Source organism: Hordeum vulgare, chromosome 1H, assembly GCF_904849725.1.
Source record: "Hordeum vulgare subsp. vulgare chromosome 1H, MorexV3_pseudomolecules_assembly, whole genome shotgun sequence".
Taxonomy (NCBI): Eukaryota; Viridiplantae; Streptophyta; class Magnoliopsida; order Poales; family Poaceae; genus Hordeum; species Hordeum vulgare.
The window spans coordinates 393,459,011-393,467,786 of NC_058518.1; the positions used below are offsets into that span (position 1 = coordinate 393,459,011).

Below are 8,776 nucleotides of genomic sequence, written 5' to 3' on the forward strand. Positions count from 1 at the left end.
TTTGTGCTTTATTATTAGGTAGAGAAGAAAAGCAACGCTCTATTTGGCACCATTTACATATGGCTTGTTTCTAAAAGATATGTTATAGATGGCATGCACGTTAAAATGGCATGGGCTGCACGGTTAGATTGGGATTTAGGCATCTCCAGTGCTCTACACTACGACGGCGTTCGTCGTCTAAGTCCTTTCGGCGACCGCGTCCTTCATCTGTCGCCTCCGTGAGCGGCGACGATAAGACTCACGAAGTGAAGGTGTGGTCGCCGACGAGAAAGAGTGGAATATGGGAAACGGACCGGCCCACATAGGACACATGCATGTCCATGCCATTTCCCATGCCCTACTCATCCTCAACAGAGTTCGTGACATGTCCGTCGCCAGTGGATGTGACGTCGATGATCGAAATGGAGGGTTCGACATTGTCGTCGTCTCACATGCACGGCCAAACAGAGTTTGGCAAAGTTTAGGACGTGCAACTCTTGGCGTTCTTATATGTGGTCTCCTTTACGTCCGCCTGTGCTGCCTGTACGTTGTGAGAACCGTCTTGATTGCATACGGCCTCGGAGAGCGCCCACTGCCCGATGACATAGTTGGTTTTTGCGCGGCCATGGCTACCACAGCCTCCTCGCTCTCGTGCTCGCCGTAGATTTGGCCCTCCTCCAGCCGGTGTTTTTCAAGCGCGTTTCAAAAGCCAACATACGCGCCGACACAAGTTGCTCCTCTTCCATGGCAGCGTTGAAGTGCGACTATGCCTACTCCCTGGTCAAGCCGATTGCACGTGCGTAGCCTTCGATGCTAAGTCATCGTCTCAACCCGTCTCCATCATGGGGTCATCATCGAAGATCTCGAGGGGGGGACTGGCCGGCATGACGGCCTCGATCCACGTGGCACGACGGCTCTGACAACTGCGTGCATCTCCATCGACACGCTCTCCCACAGAATGTTCCTGCTCGCTCTCATGCAAACGTGGTGCACATGAGGAAGATTGGAGCATGTGTGCTTTTCGTCGGGTGTGGCCGCCTTTAAATAGTGGATGTCAGTGAGGCCAAGCGTCTGGGTGCGTCAATACATGTGCAACGGAGTTGGTTTCTCGATCGATGAGCCTGTTTAACAGTGGCAGCAAGAGATGCCGACATTGAACGAGCGTGCTATATATCCATCCCATCCCTTCGAGTAAATATCTCTCCGGCATTGAACATGCGTGGACATCACGGACACGGAGCATGCATCGCCCTCGCTCGGTAAGCGGCTTCAATGCCGACACCAATGAATGGTCACGTCCGTTCCAAGCTAGCGTCAATGTAGAGCGGTCGTTTTAAAACAACATAAATGTGAGCAGCCGACTTCAGACAGGGAATCGCGTGTGCGCTAACAGGTTTTTTGATGGCCCACGATAGTGAGACACAGGAAATCTGAATTTTTTAGACCAACAGGACAAAAGTTTTAAATGTGTGCGAGAATTCAGCATGAAATGACATTGCGCTTTTTAGAGTAATTTCTTTTTTGCCACGCCTTGTAGGAATGTTGAACTTTTGTCAATGTCGGATTTTTTTGATTTTTTTATATTGTTCACCGGGAGCAGAAACTCTGTGTCCTTTGGCTTTGGTCCATTCTTATGTTCTTAAATCAACTTCTGGTTAGGTATGGTAATCTTCTAACTGATTTGGCACTGCGTCATGTGAAGTTCCTGGTTTACCAAATATGCTTTTCCACAATATCAAAGTATTTGAACACAAGTGGTATAGACTTTTTAAACGAGAAGCCATAAAACAACCATTTTCATTAAAAAACAATAATAAGGGAGAGCACGGGAAAATAAACAATCTCTATTTAACTTTTTTCAGGAATTGAAGAAAACTCGACATTACTTATTATTCTCGGTCTTTTTCTTACTACAAATTAGAGCAACAACTAGGACTGATCGAGCAGCCTCATCTAGCTGCAATAGCAACTACCATCTGAATGGCAAACCCCAGTTCCGCAGCCTAGTTTTTTGCAGGCAGTAACACAGCCTCCAGGCGTACAATTGAACTGGTAAGGTTCACGGCCCGCGCACGCGTTGGCTTTCATACCTATGACAGTAAAAAAACAAGTGCATCAGAACAAGGAGCAGTTTGTAATTAAAATCGGATACTATATATTACTCCCTCCGTCCTAAAATAAGTGACTTTAAAATAACTTGGTTTTGTATTCAGTTTAAAACAAAATAGTGTTTTTTTGAGTCAGTTATTTTGGGACGAAGGAAGTAGAACACTGTCTTGTGAAAATATCAGGATAGAAGCGGTGTACTTATAAAAAAGTAGTCACAACAACTAGTGGTATGTATCCTAAAAAAAATAGTAGTATGCTAATTCACAGTTCGCCACCGTTAAAATTATGATGGAATCAGGACCAGGATGGAGTCCACAACCAACATGGTTAGTCCTCATAGTTCAATACTACTATCAAAACCATTTATTTAAGATGTGTACTACGGTAGGAAATGGGTGCAAATCTAAAAAATATGGGCAAAAACAACTGTTATCTTCCATGCCGTTGTTAAAATTTTAATTGTATAGCTTGAGCAAGCAGTTTATGTTTGCATATCAACTTTAAAGACAACTGAAGGCAGCCAAATAGCCTATTGAACGAAAGCATGGACACTGAGAAAAATATCCGGGCCATGAAATAGGTTCTGATTTCTCTGTGATTCACAAGTGACCATCAAATATTCAAATTGACTTGGATATATTATTACCACGCTTATCATTGAAACAGGAGAATCATGCAAAAGGACAAGATTCTACTAGTAGAAAGAAAAATACCTATGCTCTCTGTCTCTGATACTTGACTCGACAAACAAGTGGTTGACATCAGCAAAAGAGCCATAGTCAAGCACGAAAACCTTGAGTCGATTGGAGCCATAACAAAGTTGTTTACTATTTCCTTGATTCCTATTTGTATTCTATATTTCTTTTGGTCGTGGTGCTTAGCTGAATCATTCTGCTGTTTATATAGAGGCGCCTTTGAGTCCTATCAATTTTTGCCGTTTAATTACTTCCTCAATTAGTGCTTCCTTGGTATGGTTCCCGGTAATTAATCAAGATCGTCCAATAATACGCGCAACATGGAATATCCTGTGGGTATGTATTTATTTGCTCCAAAATATACCATATAAAATTAATTACTAGCATCCCATAACACGATTATGTCAGATCTTGGCTCCTAAAAATTACCATACGAAATTTATTAGTTTTCCATGACAATATTATGCCATTAATTGGTCCCCAAAAGTTACAGTACAAATTTATTTAGCATTCCATAACAAGATTATGGCATTTACTGTCTCCCATTAAATTAATTAGTACGTATTCCAGAAAATGATTATTGCATTTATTGGCTTCCAGATTACATACGCAATTGATAAATATTCCAACTATTAGAGACAGATGCAACCAGAATTACTTCAAAACCATATGTTGCACAATGACTATATTGGCTCTTTTTTTAGGGGTCAATAGCTGTTGTGCGACGTTTTTCATGCGAATTGGCTACAAAGCGACATCGTTCACAAGAACAGCTCTGCTGTGCACAAATAGCCGAGGCACGACATGACCCTTAAGAACCATCTCTTTTAGGATTAGGTGGAGCCGGGCAGGACCCACAGCTCATCCACGTCGGCGTGGGATTCAGATGGAGGCGACTACGGTTAAACAGTTTTCCCTTGCAAGCGCATCCTCCATCTTCTTCTTCTCCGGCGACGAAGCACAGCAACACCGGCGAGCTCCGATTCAGACAAGCATATTTACAATCATTCAACCGAAATCGTCCGAATTCAAACAACATAGATAGATTTTAGCAAACATAGCAGATAATTTGCTTTGATTACACACGAAGTAGTACCCATAGTTCACCTGAGCCCCAAGGGTGCGGCCCCGACGAGGCGGCGGCGTCGCTCGTTCGGAGTCGTAGTCGGAGGCACCCCACGCCTTGTCACCGCGGGATTTCTCGATGACTTGGTGGAAGCGGAACTCGTCGAGCTCCTCTTCCGTCTGCCGGCGCGCGACGAGCTGTTGCGGCTCGTCCTTCGTGCGCTCCATAATCTCGACGATGAGGAGGTCGCCGTCGTCGACGTAATCTCCCGGCAGAAAGTCGAGGCTCCCGGGGCGTGGTGCCAAGCCCTGCTCCTCCCCTCTGTCACACCCAAGATAATTTGGCACGAGGGCCTCGTCAGGGATAGAAGCGCATCTCGTCATGTCACAAGAATGGATATCGTTACAAGTACATGTACTGAAAAGAAGAGATATATAGAATTGGCTTACACTCACCACAAGCTACATCAGTCACATCAGTACATTACATAAGCATCAAGAGTAAGAGCAGGGTCCGACTACGGACGAAAACAAACGACAAAAGAAGAACGACGTCCATCCTTGCTATCCCAGGCTGCCGGCCTGGAACCCATCCTAGATCGATGAAGAAGAAGAAGAAGAAGAAGCAACTCCAAATGGACAATCAACGCGCTCGCGTCACATAACCTTTACCTGTACCTGCAACTGGTGTTGTAGTAATCTGTGAGCCACAGGGGACTCAGCAATCTCATTTCCAAAGGTATCAAGACTAGCAAAGCTTAATGGGTGAGGCATGGTTAAGTGGTGAGGCTGCAGCAGCGACTAAGCATATATTTGGTGGCTAACTTACGAGTACAAGAAATAAGAGGGGGAAGATCTACGCATAGCGGACGTGAACTACTGACGATCAAAAGAATGATCCTGAACACCTACCTACGTCAGACATAACCCCACCGTGTCCTCGATCGGAGAAGGAAATCATGAAAGAGACAGTCACGGTTACGCACACAGTTGGCATGTTTTAATTAAGTTAACTTCAAGTTATCTAGAACAGGTGTTAAACAAAGTTTCCACATTGTCACATAACCGCGGGCACGGCTTTCCGAAAAGATTTAACCCTGCAGGGGTGCTCCAACTAGTCCATCACAAATTACCACAAGCCGCATAGAAATCCTCAATCACGAAGCTCGCGATCTCGTCGGATTCCCTAGTGGAAAACCTCAACTCTGAGATTACCCAAAGCATCACCGGAATCCCGATGCACAAGATATTCCATCAAAGGTAAAACTAATCCAGCAAGGCCGCCCGACGTGTCGACGATCCTGATAGGAGTCGTGTACCTCGTTCTCAGGACACGACGGATGAGCGATGGTTACCACGCCAAACGCCGAGTTGCCCCGGGTAGCGTTAATAAGCTGCTCTGTTTTGGACCAACACTCATGAGGAGCACTCGCCCGTGGGTTGATTAAATTTCCTCGGGTTAATTACTCCCTATGCAGTTCATTAGTTATTAGGCACAAGTAGTACCAAAGTTGGGCCTTACCAGACCAGCTTTAATCTAAAACGAATTATCAAGGGGGTCCCCATAATGACCCCGATCGTGTTAGGAGCGCTCGTTTATGGAACATAACACCGGTAGCCGGTAACTAAAGGGGGCAAAGGTGGAACAAAACACCAGGCTAGAAAGGCCGAGCCTTCCACCTTTTACCAAGTATATAGGTGCATTAAAATAAATAGAATTAATATGGTCATATAATAAGGAACCCATGTTTTCACATGGAAGCATCTGCACCTGCAACTAGCAACGCTATCAACAGGGTTAAGCAAGCAGTAACATAGCCAATCAGTGGTTTGCTAGGTTGAACAGGTTGAAGGTTTCATGGCATTGTTGAGAGGCTGATAATTAACATGTGGTAGGCAACGAGACATAAACGATAGAAGCGATAAACTAGCATGGCAATGATAGTAATGGTATCTGGGGAAATGATCATCTTGCCTGAGATCCTGCTTGGAAGAAGAATGCCTCCGTGAAGCAGACGAACCGACGTAGTCGAACGGGTCCTCACATCCGACACGCTTGCGGAACTCTATCGAGACGAAGCAAACCGGAAACACAAATCAACACAAGAAATTCACCACACGATGCACAACACATATGATGCATGAGCTAGTGAATACATGCAAGTCACGGCATGGCAAATCACAAAATCAAACACTACACATTAAGTGAAGTTCAATATGCTCGAGTTGCATATTGACGAAACTCCACATATAAATTATTTAGTTCACTCTCGGTTATCTACACCGCAATATTAATGTTTTCAAACATGCAAGAGGTGAAGCGGAAATTAAACTACCTATCTAGACATTTTAAATGAGGTCGGAAATGACTTATAGCATTTCCGAGACGACCTCACATGTTAATTTACAATTCTGTCCAGATCTGAATTAACACCTTTAGTTAGTTGTTAAACAGCAAAACAAATATGTTCACGTGATTGTACGCGTCAAGGCAAGCAATCTACACATAAAGAACATCTCCAACGGAGCTACGGATCAAAAGATACAAGCACCGCAAGATATGATGGCATGAATGCAAAATGTGTGCAACGGCGGCTACGAGCACTTCAAAACATCCAACCAGCAAGAGAAAATGAAACTACACTAGATTCTAAGAAAGTTTCATGTAGGACACGATCAAAACGGAGATACGGTTCGAAACTACGAGCAAAACATGAAATCACTACAATCTGCCAAAATCAGCCACATGGCATTTTCTACGCCTCACAACTTCGGCTACCCAACTCCGATATGCTCAAGCAAGGCATGGCACGGAAGAGGGCAAGAAGCACTAATACAAACAACTAACAACAACTAGCATGGCAGCAAAGAGCACTAGGAAAAGAAGACACAAAATGACATCTCACGCACTATTTCAGACTTAGTGAAAATAACACCTCATGAAAGTGCAGTTTTCAGCCTGAAGGCATATTGACAGCAGCAAAATCCTAAGCTACAGGTCTCCAAATGGCATGAAATTTACAGCATGCTATAGAAACACAAGGGGTACAACTTACTCCATTGGACCAACCTCAAAAGAGCTACAGATCACAAGATGCAAGCAAGACAAGACAGCAACAAAATATAACAGATTCCAGACTTACAATTATTTCAGGTCCTCTAAAACAGCACTATTTCTAGCAACTTGAGAGCAACAAAACCACACCTAAACATGCATTTCTATTGCAACCAAAAATTCCAGGGGCTAAACCAAACATCTAAGATCAACTCTCTAGTTGACAACTCCGTCAAACAACGCACGGAATAAATCCTACGAATTAAACCAAAGGGCATCACGGCAAAATATCTCGCGAACTAACTTCCTCAAAAGCTAAAACTAATTGCACAAAAAAATCCATGGGATTTTTCTACCCCGGAAACATATAAAATATGTGGGGTTTGCAACACAAAATAATGCCACACATTAATGCGGGAAAGTACCCTATATACGGGAAAATAAACTAGAGGCAAATCATACATGCAAAAATACCTACGACCGCTCTAAAATACATGGAAAAATAGCCCCTAAAACATAGGCATTTTATCTAAGGCACTCGAGCAATCCGGACCGCAAGAAAAAATAAATACGGGACGAAACCAAATAGGACAGCACGTTAAACTAGGCATTCGGCACGTATAACTACGTAAAATAAAAATGCAAGTTGTGGAATCGTGTTCTACTCGCGAAACTACCCAAAAACCATATAAAATACTCCTCGTTCCGACTTACGGATAAAAAGTTACGGACGTGTAAATATCGTCTAATTACTGGAATTTAAACTAATTCCAAAAAAAAATACCAATAACTTACGCGGGCCGAAACCATTCTAATGGGCTACACAGGGGCATGGATGCAGGTACTAACTAGCGCCTAGTGCGTGTTTTAGGGCGACCGAGGAGATCTCACCTAGCGGGCTGGCCCGGCCGAACTGGAGGGAGGCGGCCGACCTTGGGCCGAAGGGGCGCGGGATGTGGGCCGGCCTCGGGCTACTGGGGGAAGCCGGCCCAGGCGAGGCGGGGTGGCCCAGGCAAGGCGCAGTGGCTCGGGCGAGGTCGTCCTCCTCCAGCACGCCCCGCACGAGGCCCTCGCAGCATCCATGGCGGCGGCCATGCAGCGAGGCGGGGCGACGACACCGGACGCGGGGCGACCACGCGATGGATGGGGCCGGCCGGATCTGGTGGTGCGGGGCCAATCCCGGGGCGGCCAACGGGATCTGAAGCGGGATCAGGCGGGGCGGCCGGCGAGCTTCGGGCATGCAGGCATAGTGGGGAGTTCCGGCGAGGCGAGGGAGCACCGGAGGCGCAGGCGCGTGCGGGTGCGGTCGGACTCAGAACGGACAACGACGAGGACCGGCAACTACTAGCGGATGCAAGTTTTGAAAACGGGCGGCAACGGAGATGCCGATGCAATGTAGATGATGCGATGATGATGCGACAATAAAAATAGACACACGACGAAAACGGAAAGAGAGGGGAATCTTCTGGAACGTCGGCATCGGGCTGTCACATCTCTCCTACACTACAAGAAGATCTCGCCCCGAGATCCAAGAATGAAAGGGGGAGAGGAGGAGAAAGAACAAGAGGTAAAACTTAGTCGCTTCTTTGACAAACGAGTGAAAACAATGAACCTTGAAGGTTGCAAAGAGATGAGGAGTGATATGAGAAACAAGCAAGAATTCACGGAAAATTTCGGCAGCACTTCGGTAGGAAAATGGGACAAAAAATTCGAAAAGGTGGAAGAAATAGACAATATTCACCACAAACAAGTAAATAGAGCAAGAGAACACCATGATCTTGGTAGAACACAAGATTGACCCAAAAGAGCAATATCACAAAGCCTCCGGAAGAATAGAATAGGGACTAGCTCATACGGAAGAAGAGAATGAAGA

At 45.3% G+C, this 8,776-nt stretch overlaps 1 long non-coding RNA gene across 1 annotated transcript; it reads right to left on the reverse strand.

Moving 5' to 3' along the window:
* Positions 1-1,807: 1,807 nt before the first annotated feature.
* LOC123411930 lies at positions 1,808-2,970 on the reverse strand. The gene is made up of 2 exons (XR_006613360.1): positions 2,802-2,970; positions 1,808-2,069 (listed from the first exon to the last, which is right to left on the reverse strand). It is a non-coding gene; the product is annotated as an uncharacterized LOC123411930 (long non-coding RNA).
* Between the last annotated feature and the right edge of the window lie 5,806 nt (positions 2,971-8,776).